Source organism: Triticum aestivum, chromosome 1D (genome assembly GCF_018294505.1).
Source record: "Triticum aestivum cultivar Chinese Spring chromosome 1D, IWGSC CS RefSeq v2.1, whole genome shotgun sequence".
Lineage (NCBI taxonomy): Eukaryota > Viridiplantae > Streptophyta > Magnoliopsida > Poales > Poaceae > Triticum > Triticum aestivum.
In genome coordinates, this window is record NC_057796.1 from 260540377 (window position 1) to 260554819 (window position 14443).

Consider the following 14443-nt stretch of genomic DNA (forward strand, 5'->3'; position numbering starts at 1 on the left):
CGTTGTTCACGAAGTGCAGGAGAGTGCACGGAACGTCGGCGGCGCCCTGCGAAAACATGTAGGGCATTAGGGATGCCCAGTCAAAGGCAAGGAGATGAAGTCCTCGGCCGAGAGAGGCTTAATTAGTTACCGTGATGATGGCGTCGAGCTCGGCTAATGTCGAGGCACCACCAACGGCGGGCGTGCAGTTGACGGAGGGGCCGCTTGCTGCAGAGGTGCCGGCCGGCGTACACCCGGGTGCATTAAGCTCCCGTGCCGGCGTCGGAGACACCAATGCCGCCTCCGCCGGAGACACCAATGGCCCCGCCATCGTGTTCTGCGAGTTGCTGGCCGTGAAGCTAGGAATCGGGGGCGGCCCCTGTTGGCCGCCCGCAATCCACGCACTAATCCCCTGGATCAAGGTAGGCACAATGGTGGTGATCGTCGCTCCAAGTTGTTGTTGCACTTGCTCTTGGACAATCTCCGGAATCCGCGCCACCTGTGCCCTGAGTTCTTGAACCTCGCGCGCCTGGCTTTCCGAGCTGGTCTTTTTCTCCTTTCGCCCACTAGTGTTATAGTATGACGACCATTTTGTCGACAAGCCTTTGCTGGCCACACGACCAGCTGACGTCGGCTTACTGAGCTTATCCTTGTTCTTCATTACATTCAACGCCCTATTTAGAGTGGTGTCCCAAGGGTTGCTCTTAGTCGACCCCGCGCTACTGCTTTCAGTCGCCTGCAGAAGGAATGTGAACCATTTAGAAATTTGGCTTCATTAATTAGAATGCAACCATATGGAGCTAATTATGCGGGGGTGTATTCCTTACCAGAACAAGCTCAAGCGCCCTGGTCTTCGGATCCGTGGTAAGCTCCTTTGTTTTCGGGTCCTTCTTGTACCGGGCCCTGACAAAGTTCCTGGTCTGCTTGTCACCGTATTTATCGAAGAGGGGCGGTAGGCCTTGCTCGGCACGGTCCACCTCCTCCTTGTCCCATATAGGCTCCGCCACTCTGTAACCGCCGGGGCCGAGTGTGTGTTCCCCTAAGTTCAGCTCCCGCATTTCTTCCCCCACTTACTTGATTCAGAGTTTGCGGTGCTTGAGCAATTGATCTTGAAGTCGTTGTAGTCATCTTCGGTGATCGAAGGATTTTTCTCCTTGATCTTCTCATAACTCTCACCTTTCTCGATCATTCTCTTCACATTGCTTTTCCAAGTAGACAGGGCCTTGCTCATCTTCGTGAGGGCAGCATTGTTCACTTTATTCCCTTTGAGGCTTGTGTTTTCAAATTCAGCGGGGAACTTGTATCGTTCGTGCAGCTTCGTGAAGAGGAGGTTGCGCAAATTCCCTCGGTCAGGATGCCTCAGGTTCTCGGTGTTGATCGAGACGGTGCTCCAGAGAATGCACCCGAGCTGAAGCGAGTACCCCTTGACTATTCGTTCGGGCGCCGTTGGATTCCCGTCGGAGTCCACTTCAGTAACTTCCTCCTTGAGGGTGCGGAGCACGGTCGGGCGCCGGTCCTTCCGTTGCCTCTTCGGTTGGCTGCCATCTGTGCGTGCGCCGCCATCATCAGTGGTGGCATCCTCGGCGGCACCATCAGTGGTGGCATCAGTGGGGTCATCCTCGGCGGTACCATCAGTGGTCTCAGGATCGGTGGGGAAGGCGGCGTCCTCATACAAGTGAGGTTGTTCCTCCATCTCCTGGGACAGCTTCCAGAATGGCTTGACGCCCGAACCCCCGGCCTCATCGTTGTTGGCCATGTTTCTCTCTAAATAGGAACAAAGTTTGGTCAAAAAGTTGGTTATTGTCAAGGAACAAGATCATGGTCTCATCATTTAGGGTTTGTCGACACCGAGGCATCCTAAAAGCTAAGCTTTTATCATTGAGGGTTTTTCGACGCCGAGGCACCCTAAAAGCCTAAGCTTTCATCATTTCGGTTTTTATCGACACCGAGGCACCCTAAAAGCCATGCATTAGTCACAAGTACGCCGGGGCACTTGATCCTACTTAATTAACTACTAAGATACCCCGGCCCATGCATTAGTCACAAGTACCCCATATGTCCTATTTTTAGCAAAGTCATGCTAAAATTCACGGAAAATTTCAGCATGACCTTTGCTGAAAATAGGACATATGGAGTACCTGAATTTGCCGGAACGGAAGTTAATCGACATTCCGGCAAACTCAAGGGCCTCTCGGGTGGACAAGGCAAAAAAGGCCTCCATCACAACATGGAAAATACATTGGCATGTGAAGAGGTGAAACAATATATGCATCTCCAAGCAGTATCATTCAAAATTTTGGACAAAACACTACAAGCAACATGAGACACGGAAAACAATTGCTACCAATGAATCTACACTTCTATAAAAAAAATCAGAAACTCAGACTGTCATCATTAGGCAGCCACCATTAGTTATTCCGTTATGTTAAAGCAAATAAAACAGAGAATTGACTTGTGCAATCTGCAGGTAGCAGTAGCAGGGACGCGCAGGTTACTGCTGGTGGCATCCGAGATGTTTCACGAACGTCGGGTGTGTGCCAATGTATGCAAAGAATTGAAGATTGAAAAAGTTTCGAGCTACGCTGGAAGTTGATTGTGTGATGAGCTTCTTTTAAACGACAGTCGCTTTTAGAAAGAGATTGTTTGGTTTTTGTAATAGACTAAGTAAAGTTGTTGGAGTGAGCTGATCTCTTACATGGATAGCTTGCTTTGGTTTGGCTGAGAGCCATCCTTGTCGCTTTTACATGTGTTTGTTTTTCTTAGCTGAACCTGACAAACCTGAGGGTGCACCATCATATTTGTAATGACTGAAAATATTTACTTCAGGAAATATTTACTACTGTAGTTTCTGTTACAAACAAAAAAAATACTGAAGTTTGTCCTAGCTATATTTCAGGATGATTTTTCAGTTGCTCATGCTTTTTACAAATTGTAGCTACTGTTTTTTATACCTAAACAAAATTGCCCTAGCTATATTTGCTACTGTTTTTATACCTAATTTTTTGCTACTGTTTTTTTAATTTGCTACTGCTTTTTTTATTTGCTACTGTTTTTATACCTAAACAAAATTTCCCTAGCTATATTTGCTACTCTTTTTTTATTTGCTACTCTTTTTATACCTAATTTTTTTGCTACTGTTTTTAAAATTGCTACTATTCTTTTAAAATTGCTACTGTTTTTTATACCTAAACAAAATTACCCTAGCTATATTTGCTAATATTTTTTATTTGCTACTGTTTTTATACCTAATTATTTTGGTACTGTTTTTTTAAATTGCTACTGTTTTTGCTACTACCCTAATTTCCTAAAAGATTTCTAACTTTGCTAACTGTGCTAGATTTGCCCTAAAATTTACTGCCCTAACCCTAAAATTTGCAAACCCTACACCCTAAAATTTACAAAGGGGAAGGAGGAGGCCGGAGGGGGAGGGAGAGGTGGGGGCAGTACCTGAGGAGGCGGAGGAGGCCGGAGGGGACAAGGAGGAGGTCGGAGCGGCGCGGCGGTGGCGCGGACGAGGAGGAGGGGGAGGACGAGGACGACGGGGTGGCGGCGTCGGGAGAGGAGAGGGGAAGGGGATCGAGGGCGACGTCGAGGGGCGAGGAGGAGGTCGGGGCAGCGGCGTCGGGAGAGGAGAGGGGAAGGGGCAGCGGCGTCGGGGCGTCGGGGCGGAGACGAGGACGACGGGGCGGCGTCGAGGCGGCGGAGCTGCGGCGTCGGGAGAGGAGAGGGGAAGGGGATCGAGGGCGAGGGCGAGGGAGAGAGAGGGGATAGGTTATCTTCCAACAGGTACATCCATACTAACGGCGCACCTCACCCTGGTGCGCCATAAGTACATCCATACTAATGGCGCACCTCACCCTGGTGCGCCATTAGTATTTTTTTTATTTCTGCTCGAGCCAACAGGTTATCTTCCACCTGACCTGATCCACACCAAGTTCCCTCTACTAGCTCGACTGGTCAGCAGCCAGTTCTCACACTAGGAGGTCCTGGGTTCGATTCCCAGGCTCCACAATTTTTTTTATGCATTTAAAATGCTGTTTGATATTTATTGTGTTTAAATATGTTCAAACTTGTTTAAATCATAACAGTAATATTTTTTATAAGACAGTAATAATTTTTAAAAAATATCATCAAACAGTAATGCCGGTGGAGCGGGGGAGGGTGCGCGGGGTGCGGGGGGCCGGTGGACCGGGGGGTGCTCGGCGGCGAGGGGGACCGGATCTGGCGAGGTGGGATAGCGATCGAGATGGAGGGGGATCGAGATCGAGTGTCCATGAAATTTAAAAATATTCATGATAGTTCAAAAAGTGCCCATGAAATACAATCGAGAAATGAAGGCTACGATTTAAATACAATCGATCTTAGCTAGCTATCTGTTCACAATCTTCTTGCCCTTCTTTTTCGCAAATGGAGTTCTTCTGTGGAACGGACGTCCTTTAGGTAGGGTGGTCCTGCTTCTTCTTGTGGTGTATGCTGCTACTTCATCATCGTCGTCATGTTCGATTCTCGGGTCGCCGTACTTGTCGAAGTCTTGCTCATTGGCTACTCCATCCATTCCGATGATCTTCCTTTTGCCTCTCCTCACGACAACACGACTGGGCTTTGACGGGTCGGTAATGAAGAAGCATTGGTCCACTTGGGAAGCCAGTACCCATGGCTCATTTTTCGCGGTGACGTTTGCGCCTGCGGTCTTGGATTTGGCTTCGGGTATAACCATGGTGGTGAAATACCGGTCTTCTTTTAGGACGCTCTTGGCCCATCTGACACGGAACATCGGGACCTTCTCTCCAGCGTAGCTCAGCTCCCAGATCTCCTCGATCCTTCCGTAGTATCTGTCCTTGTCGTTACCGGTGTAGGATTCCATCGTTACCCCGGAGTTCTGATAACCATCGCTCTTCATGTCCTTGGCCTCGGTGTAGAATGTGTAGCCGTTGATATCGTACGCCTCATAGGTCATCAGGTTGTGCTCGGCGCCCTGTGACAAGGCGAATATGAGTTGTTCTTCCGCGGAAGAATCCTCATGTAAAGGGTACGACAGAAGCTTCTGCTTGAACCAACGCGTGAAACATGAGTTGTGCTCTTTGAGTATATCTCCGTCCGTCCTCTGTTGGCCTCGGTCATTGTACGTCTTCTTAATAAAGGTTTTGTGCTCTACCACCCAAGGATCGACCATGTCTATGTGTTGTAGCGCGACTAGGTTTGCTCTTTCAAAGTCGGCGAGTCGACCCTCGAAGTCGACATGCATTTCGCGGCGACCCTCACGGTGACCCCATCCAGCGAGCCTGCCGAGGTGCCTGTTGACGGGCAGACCAACGGGGTTCTCGATGCCTAGATAATTCGTGCAGTAGGAGATGCACTCTTCGGTCAGAAAGCCCCTGGCTATGCTTCCCTCTGGACGTGACATGTTGCGAACGTATCCTTTGATGACACCATTCATCCTTTCGAACGGCATCATGCTGTGCAGGAACGTCGGCCCGAGTTGGATGATATCGTCCACGATATGGACCAGCAGATGCACCATAACGTCGAAGAATGCGGGCGGGAAGTACATCTCAAGCTCGCATAGTATCACCATGATCTCTTCCTGTAGCCTTCTGAGTTGCCTCACGCCAACAGACTTCCGAGAGATGACGTCGAAAAAGTTGCATAGGCCAAATAGCGTTTCACGGACGTGCGCGTCCATGATCCCACAGATTGCAACTGGAAGTATCTGCGTCATCAGCACGTGACAGTCGTGAGACTTCATCCCGCTGAACTTCAGCTTCACTAGGTCTAGGTATCCGCTTATCTTCCCCGCGTAACCGTAAGGAAGTTTTACTCCTACGTGGCAGGTGAAAAACTGCTCGATCTCCTCCTGACTTAGAGTGAAGCACGCGGGAGGGTAGTCATTTCCGGTCTTCTTGGCCTTTTTGCCTTTGCGACGACTTTCCGTGTCCTGCTTCGCCTCATCATCATCATCATATATAGCGTGAAGCTCCTGCCTGATGCCCATTGATTTCAAGTCTGCCCTTGCTTTCGGCCCATCTTTGGTCCTCTCTGGCATGTTGAGCAGGGTACCAAGCAGACTCTCGCACACGTTCTTCGTGATATGCATGACATCAAGGCTGTGAGGCACACGGTGGATCTTCCAGTACGGCAAGTCCCAGAAAACAGACCTCGTTTTCCATACCTTCAGCAGCGGCTCTGGCGCCTTTCGCTTCTTTCCCGGCTCTGGCGCCTTTTGCTTCTTTCCCGGCAGTGGGCAGTCTTTCCAATTTTTCAACAGCTCGTCTATTTCCTCGCCGCTCCTCGTACGCGGGCGTCCTCGGGGTTCGGTTTCACCATCGAATAGATCCTTGCGTTTTCTCCACGGGTCATCGTCGCGAAGCCACCTTCGATGTCCCATGAACACGGTTTTCGAAGACCCGGGATCTCTATCTAGCTGGCGATACGTTGTGTCATCCATGCACCTGACGCATCCAGAAAATCCGTGGACCACCTGCCCCGCGACATATCCGTAACCGAGATAGTCGTGCACCGTCGTGAGCAGCGCGGCTCTCATAGGGAAATATTCTTTCTCTGCGGCGTCCCACGTATTGGCTGGCGTTTTCCACAGCGTGTCAAGCTCCTCTTTCAGCAGCCCCAGATACAGATTGATGTCGTTCCCTGGTTGTTTCGGTCCTTCAATTAGCATACTCATGTGAATGTACTTCCTCTTCATGCACAACCAGGGGGGAAGGTTGTACATCCACACAAACACAGGCCAGGTGCTATGTGTGCTTCTCTGGCTGCCAAACGGATTGACTCCATCGGTGCTCGCGCCCAGCACGATGTTCCTTGGATCGTTCCCAAATTCTAGGTCTTCGAAGTTCAACGCTTGCCACTGGCTCGCATCCTTAGGGTGACTCAGCATCTTGTCTTTTTTATCTATCTCCGGATCATTTGCGTCATCTTCTCGCTTCTTCTCCTCCCTATCCGCGTGCCAACGCAGGAGCTTTGCTACCTTAGGGTCCGCGAAATACCGCTGCAGACGAGGAGTGATCGGAAAGTACCACACCACTTTTCGAGGAGCTTTCTTCCTCTTCTTGTATCGAGTGACGCCGCACACCGGACATATGGTAGACTCCGCGTGCTCGTCCCGATAAATGATGCAATTGTTCATGCACACATGGTATTTCACGTGCGGTAAATCCAGAGGACACACGATTTTCTTCGCCTCCTCCAAACTGGTCGGGCACTTGTTCCCCTTGGGAAGACGTTCGTGCCAGAATGACATGTTCTCGTCGAAGCATGCGTCGGTCATTTTGTGTTTTACCTTCATCTCCAGAGCCATGAGCGTTACTTTCAGGCGGGTATCCTCGGGCCTGCATCCTTCATACAATGGAGTAACCGCGTCTAACTCAAGTTGATCCATCTTGGCTTTCTCTCGGGCGGCAGCTCTTGCGTTATCCGTCTGCTTGAGAAGCAGCTCTTGAATATGAGGGTCCTGCACCCAGCCCATCGATGGTCCAGCGTCGTCTGCTCCGCCGGCATCATCATCTTCATGATCATGCCCGTCGTCTGCTCCGGCATCTTCCTCGTCATCATGTCCTGCATCTTCTACATGATGACTGTGTACAGCATCACCGTCGTGATCATCTCCTAGGGATTCTTCGTCTTCTCGCCCGCCCGAGCCGCGGTGGTTGTCTTGCTGCCCTTCCTCATTTCTTGCCCGGCCCCCATGGACGACTTCATATTCATCTTCATCACCTTGCCACCGATAGCCATCCATGAAACCACGCAAGAGCAGGTGGTCCCGCACCTGCCCGGATTCTGGGTCCGCAATAAGGCTCTTCAGCTTGCATCTTCGACACGGACATCTTATCTCTGTCTCGTTCTTTTGAAGCATCTCGGCCTTCGCGGACCTCAAAAACCTATTCACGATGCCTTCGGTCATCATGCGGACCATGGTCGCCTGCGGGGTAGAGCAAAACGATATTTTAGAACCAAGAAAAAATTTGGCATGACTTTCCCTAAAAATAGGACCAAAAAGAATGCTTAATGCCAAAATTCTCGCCGAAACGGAAATGAATCAACATTCCGGCAAAATATTGGCAACTATCGCATTTCAAATACCGGTACACCTCCAAACACAAACACATATGCAACACCACAAACATATGCAACACCACGAACATACATAGATCTAGCTAGGCCATAAAAAGTGCATGTGCACATTGTTGTAGGGAGAACAACATAAATATAGCTTCCCCCCTTACTTACCTATCAAAACAAGGTAATTTAACCACTTAAATTGAATGAATCTATGGTGGAAATGAGGTGAAAAAGAGGAGGCACCCGAGACAAGGAGGAGGTGGAGAGAATGAAGTGGGGAGAAAGTGAGTGTGGGTAGGAGAGGCTGTCCAAAATATCTTGTTGCTGCCCACTTACTAATGGCGCACCAACTCTAAATGCGCCATTAGTAATCCAGGTTACTAATGGTGCACCTTCTGGTGGTGCGCCATTAGTAGTTTTGCAAAAAAAAACATACTAATGGCGCACTGTTCCACAGTGCGCCATTACTAGTTTAAACTAGTAATGGCGCACGGTGGAAAAGTGCGCCATTAGTAGTTTTGCAAAAAAAGGAATAAAAAATATAATAGAAAAAACAACATTAGTGGCGCACTTTCCGGCAGGTGCGCCATTACTAGTTACAACTAGTAATGGCGCACTGTGTCTGGATGCGCCATTAGTATGTTTGGACAGGCGCACTAGTTTAAAAAAATTGATACTAATGGCGCACTGTGTCTGGATGCGCCATTAGTATGTTTGGACAGGCGCACTAGTTAAAAAAAATTGATACTAATGGCGCACCCTGCGCCAGGTGCGCCATTAGTAGTTTCAACTCTAATGGCGTATCAGAAGGTGGTGCGCCATTAGTATATACTAATGGCGCACCGCTTGTCTGGTGCGCCATTAGTGTCAATCCCATCTATAGCCCTTTTTCTAGTAGTGTATGATGCTTGTATGACTTATTTATGTTTTAGAGTTGTGTTGTGATATCTTCCCGTGAGTCCCTGACCTTGATCGTACACATTTGCGTGCATGATTAGTGTACGGTCAAATCGGGGGCGTCACAAGTTGGTATCAGAGCCGACTTCCTGTAGGAATCCCCCTTTCCACACTCCTTGGCCGAAGTCGAGTCTAGACATTACAAAACTTTTACTAACATGGTTGTGTGTCTTACGGGCCCACGTCGCCATTGGGTGGTACTAGGATCTTTTACTCCTCGACCTTTACTCTGGGACTCTGAACTCTCCTCTACTCGGGTTAAACGAATTTACTAACTCTAACACTAGGATCCCGTGACCGCATTCACCCCAAAGTTGGATAAGCCATAGTTGTTTCTTAGAATAGTATTTTGAACAATTCACACACTGTCATTTGACTCCTTTGAAACGTCTTTGCTTTCAGATGGAACCCACGAGGCAGGTCGTGCGCCACACGACGGCCATTGGTGCCTCGGGATCACCTCCTGTGCTAGCTGAGATGATGACCTATCTGGGTTATCGCTGGCACCCTGAGTACATCGTCTACGAGGAGTACCAGGACTTTAACCAGGAGCAGTACCGTGCCATCGTCCACCTCTACTCGCGGGAGTATGACTTCACTACTGTGCTGCACACCGCACATGGTGTTGGTGTGACCATCGATATGGCTGTCCACGATGCTGCCTATGCTGCTCTGACACGTCTTCGTGGAGAGTATCGGGAGTTGGACACCTCCCCTTTCAGGCACATTGCTATCGCATCTGATGTTGGTGCGGAGGGATACTATACTGCTGCCTACTCCACTGTCACCCGAGAGCCCTTCTACCATCAGAACCTGGTTCTGCATGCTGATGGGCTGGATCGAGCTAACCGAGCTCTTCGCCATGAGATGTACACCACCCGTCAGCACCTTTACCGTGCTCTGATGCTGCTGCACCCCTTTGTCCGAACTGGACAGCTACCGCGTACTGCAATCTACCCAGCCAGGACCGTGATGCCCCACGGTGTCGGTTGGCCAGAGGTGGGAGGCTACTCTCCCGCACTTGGTCCTCTTCTGCCACCTGAGCGTCGGGCTCTACACCTGAGTACCCGCGGCCCCCAGTCTGCTGACATGGAGGGCTATCCGTTGCCTCACTACCAGCTGTCGGGCTACGATTACCTCCACAGTACCTCTTGGGACTGATGTAGGCTTGCTTGTAGTGTTAGATGCATTCGCCGCGAGCCTGTGAGCCGCCTATGTTGTTTTAGTCTATGTACTGGACTCTGTGTACTGAACTCTATGCATGACCCCTTTTGTAAGTTATGCCGACTACTATGTAGTAGCTATCGTGCTCCTTTCATTATGCATGTTTCATCATGAATGATCCTTGTCTTTGCAAATTTCTCAACACTGAACCCCTGTTATATATTAGCAGGATGGTTAGACCAGGTGGTCGTGGTAGTGGTGGCAATGCCCCACCACCACCTGAGTACATGGCTGGTATGATCCAACAGTTCGAACTGAACCGCCAATTCATGGAAAATATGATGGCTCAGTTTCCTCGCCCCAATATGGACCAGCAACCAACCCCAGTAACTCTGCAGGAATTCATGCGCCTCAATCCAACTGTGTACCGCAGCTCAACTCAGCCTCTGGATGCTGATGACTGGCTCCGTGACATCACCTATGAGATGGAGTCTGCCAATGTAGCCCCTGCCAGCTACGTCAACTTTGCCTCCTTCTTTCTGAAGGGACCCGCAGCTCAATGGTGGGACAGCCACAGGCGTACTCTGCCAGCTGGAACAATCATCACCTGGCCAGACTTCCAAGCTGCTTTCCGTGCCCGCTTCATTCCTCAAGGAGTCATGGACCGGAAGAAGCGTGAGTTCCGCAACCTCACCCAAGGCAACAAAACTGTTGAAGCTTATCAGCGGGAGTTTCTGGACCTGTCTCGCTATGCTGAGGAGGACATTGCAATTGATGCACGCAGACAGGAGAAGTTCCGTGATGGCCTTCAAGCTGACATCAAGCTCGCACTTCTAGTGCATGACTTTGCTGATTTCGCCACCTTGGTGAACAAGGCCATCAATGTCGAAACTGGTCTGCAGGAATACCAGAGCTCTCACAGGCGCAACCGTGACACGGGCTCATCTTCGGGCTCGCCCTCACAGAAGCGTAAGATATGGATCCCGAACAGCATGTACCGTTCAAATGCATCTGCCCCAAGGCAGACCTATGCTGCACCTCGTCTGCCTCCACCACCATCTAGGCAGTCAAGACTTCCAGCTCCACCGTCCCAAGCCCATGTTCCCACTCCCAATAATGGCTTGTGCTTCAGGTGTGGTCAACCAGGGCACCGTGCTAGAGAATGCAACCAGAACCAGAATCAACTGGCCCTTCCAGCAACTGGCCGTGGTAACAACCAGCCCCGCAACAACAATGCTAAGTCTTATGGTCGTGCTCATGCCAACCACGTTGATCTCAACGAAGCTCAAGACCAGCCTGCTACTGTGGTGGGTACACTCCTCGTAAATTCAGTACCAGCATCCGTTTTATTTGATACAGGTGCATCGCATTCATTCATGTCAGAAGATTTTGCATACAAGCATGACGTTAAATGTGAGGAGATGAACACCTCGGTATTGGTCAAAACCCCCGTGGGACAGTGTCAAACCTCCCTGGTTGGCATCGATGTCCCCGTGGAAATCGAAGGGCTGGAATTCTATGCCTCTCCCATTATCCTGAAGTCTTCTAACATCGACCTCATTTTGGGGATGGATTGGTTGAAAGCGCATACTGCTTCAATCGTTTGCGCCACTAAGACCGTCCATCTGCTACACCCTTCAGATGAAATAGTTGCTTACCAAGCTCATCTGGTGCAAAATGCCGAGGCCAGGCTCTATGCATTGAATGCCTTGAACGCCGCACCACTCGAGGGCATTGAAAACATTCCCGTCGTGCGTGAATTCCTCGACGTCTTCCCTGAAGAACTTCCAGGGATTCCCCCTGCTAGAGCTGTCGAATTCATCATCGACTTGAAACCAGGCACCACTCCTATAGCCAAGCGACCCTACAAAATGCCGCCGCATGAACTCCTTGAGCTTAAGGAGGAAATCGACAATTCTCTTCGCAAAGGGTTCATTCGCCCAAGTTGCTCTCCTTGGGGAGCACCTTCTCTCTTTGTCAAGAAGAAGGATGGGACAAACCGATTAGTTCAAGACTACCGTCCTATAAACCAAGCTACCATTCAGAATAAATACCCTCTTCCTCGGATCAATGATCGGTATGATCAACTGGCGGGTTCGTCAGTGTTCTCTAAGCTCGACTTGAGGTTGGGTTACCACCAGATCCATGTTCGCGAGGAGGATATCCCAAAGACCGCCTTCGTGACTCGATATGGTTCATACGAGTACACCGTCATGTCTTTCGGTTTAACCAATGCTCCAGCCACCTTCTCTCGTCTGATGAACTATATATTCATGGATTACCTCGACAAGTTCGTTGTGGTTTATCTGGATGATATCCTGGTATTTTCAAAGAACGAAGAAGAACATGCTGAACATCTTCGACTTGTGCTGGAAAAGCTACGAGAGCATCAACTATATGCCAAGTTCTCCAAATGTGAATTCTGGCTACCGGAAGTAACCTATCTTGGGCATGTCATCTCTAAGCATGGTATTGCCGTCAACCCTGAACGAGTCCAGGCTATCCTTGATTGGACTCCTCCCAAGAACATTAAGCAAGTCAGAAGTTTTCTCGGTCTCGCCAGCTATTGCCGTCGATTCGTCGAGAACTTCTCCAAGATCGCCAGGCCTCTGACTAACCTGTTGCATAAGGGCGTCAAGTTCCAATGGACAGACAAATGTCAGGAAAGTTTCCAGGCACTCAAAGACAAGTTGACTTCTGCCCCAGTTCTAGCTCCACCTGATACTAAGAAGGACTTCGTCATTTACTGCGACGCTTCCCGTCAAGGATTAGGCTGTGTCCTAATGCAAGACCGCAAAGTGATTGCTTATGCCTCTCGGCAATTGCGCCCTCACGAAGAGAACTACCCAGTTCATGACCTCGAACTTGCTGCTGTCATTCATGCGCTGAAGCAGTGGCGACATTACCTTCTTGGTAATCGTTGCGAGATCTTCACTGACCACCAAAGTCTGAAGTATCTGTTTACTCAGCCAGATCTGAACCTCCGTCAGCAGAGATGGATGGAGCTTGTTGCAGAATTTGACTTGGGTATTTCCTATACGCCAGGCAAGGCTAATGTAATGGCTGATGCCTTGAGCCGCAAGTCTTACTGCAACCACCTCCAGGTTCACAAAGTTCAGCCCTCGCTTGTTGAAGAATTCAGGAAGCTGAACCTCCATATTGTTCCTTCGGGTGCACTCGCTCCCCCTCCTAAGGAATTTGGCAAGGTGAACCTCCATGTTGTTACCCAGGGTTCCCTCAATACCCTAGTTGCTAAACCAGATCTCGTGGACAGCATCAAAAGGCTACAGAAGTATGACTCTGAAGCCCACAAGATTAAGCGCTACCTCGCAGAAGGAAAGCCCTCATTCTTCACCATTGCTGAAGATAGCACCTTATACTTCAAGGGCCGCCTAGTGGTGCCATGTGCAGAGAAAAACCTGGATATGACACAGGAAGTTATGAAAGAAGCTCATGATACGCCTCTATGTATCCACCCTGGCAGTACAAAGATGTACCAAGACATCCGTCAGAGATTCTGGTGGTCTAATATGAAGCAAGACATTGCTCGTTATGTTGCTGAGTGTGACGTTTGCCGTCGTATCAAAGCAGAACATCAAAGGCCTGCTGGAACTCTGCAACCTATCTCTATTCCTGAATGGAAATGGGACCATGTTGAGATGGACTTCGTCACTGGATTTCCCAAATCATAGAAAGGTAATGATGCTATTCTTGTCGTCATTGACCGGCTTTCCAAAGTTGCACATTTCCTGGCGGTCAAAGAAACGATCACTGCTAGTCAGCTGGCAACGCTCTATATGTCCAGGATTGTTTCACTCCATGGTATTCCATTGGTTATCAGCTCAGACCGTGGCAGCTTATTCACTTCAAGATTCTGGGCAAGTTTCCAAGAAGCCATGGGAACTCATCTGTCATTCAGTACTGCGTTTCATCCTCAGTCGCAAGGGCAGGTTGAACGCGTCAACCAAGTTCTCGAAGACATGCTTCGAGCTTGTGTTATTTCCTTCGGCAAGAAATGGGAGGAATCTCTCCCGTATGCTGAGTTCTCTTATAATAATAGCTATCAAGCTAGTCTGAAGATGGCCCCCTTCGAAGTGTTATATGGACGAAAGTGCCGAACCCCTCTGAACTGGTCAGAAACTGGGGAACGTCCACTCTTTGGTCCGGATATTATCCAAGATGCCGAAGAACAAGTCCGCATTATCCGTGAGAATCTCAAGACTGCTCAGTCACGTCAGAAGAGTCAGTATGACCGTCATCATAAAGACAT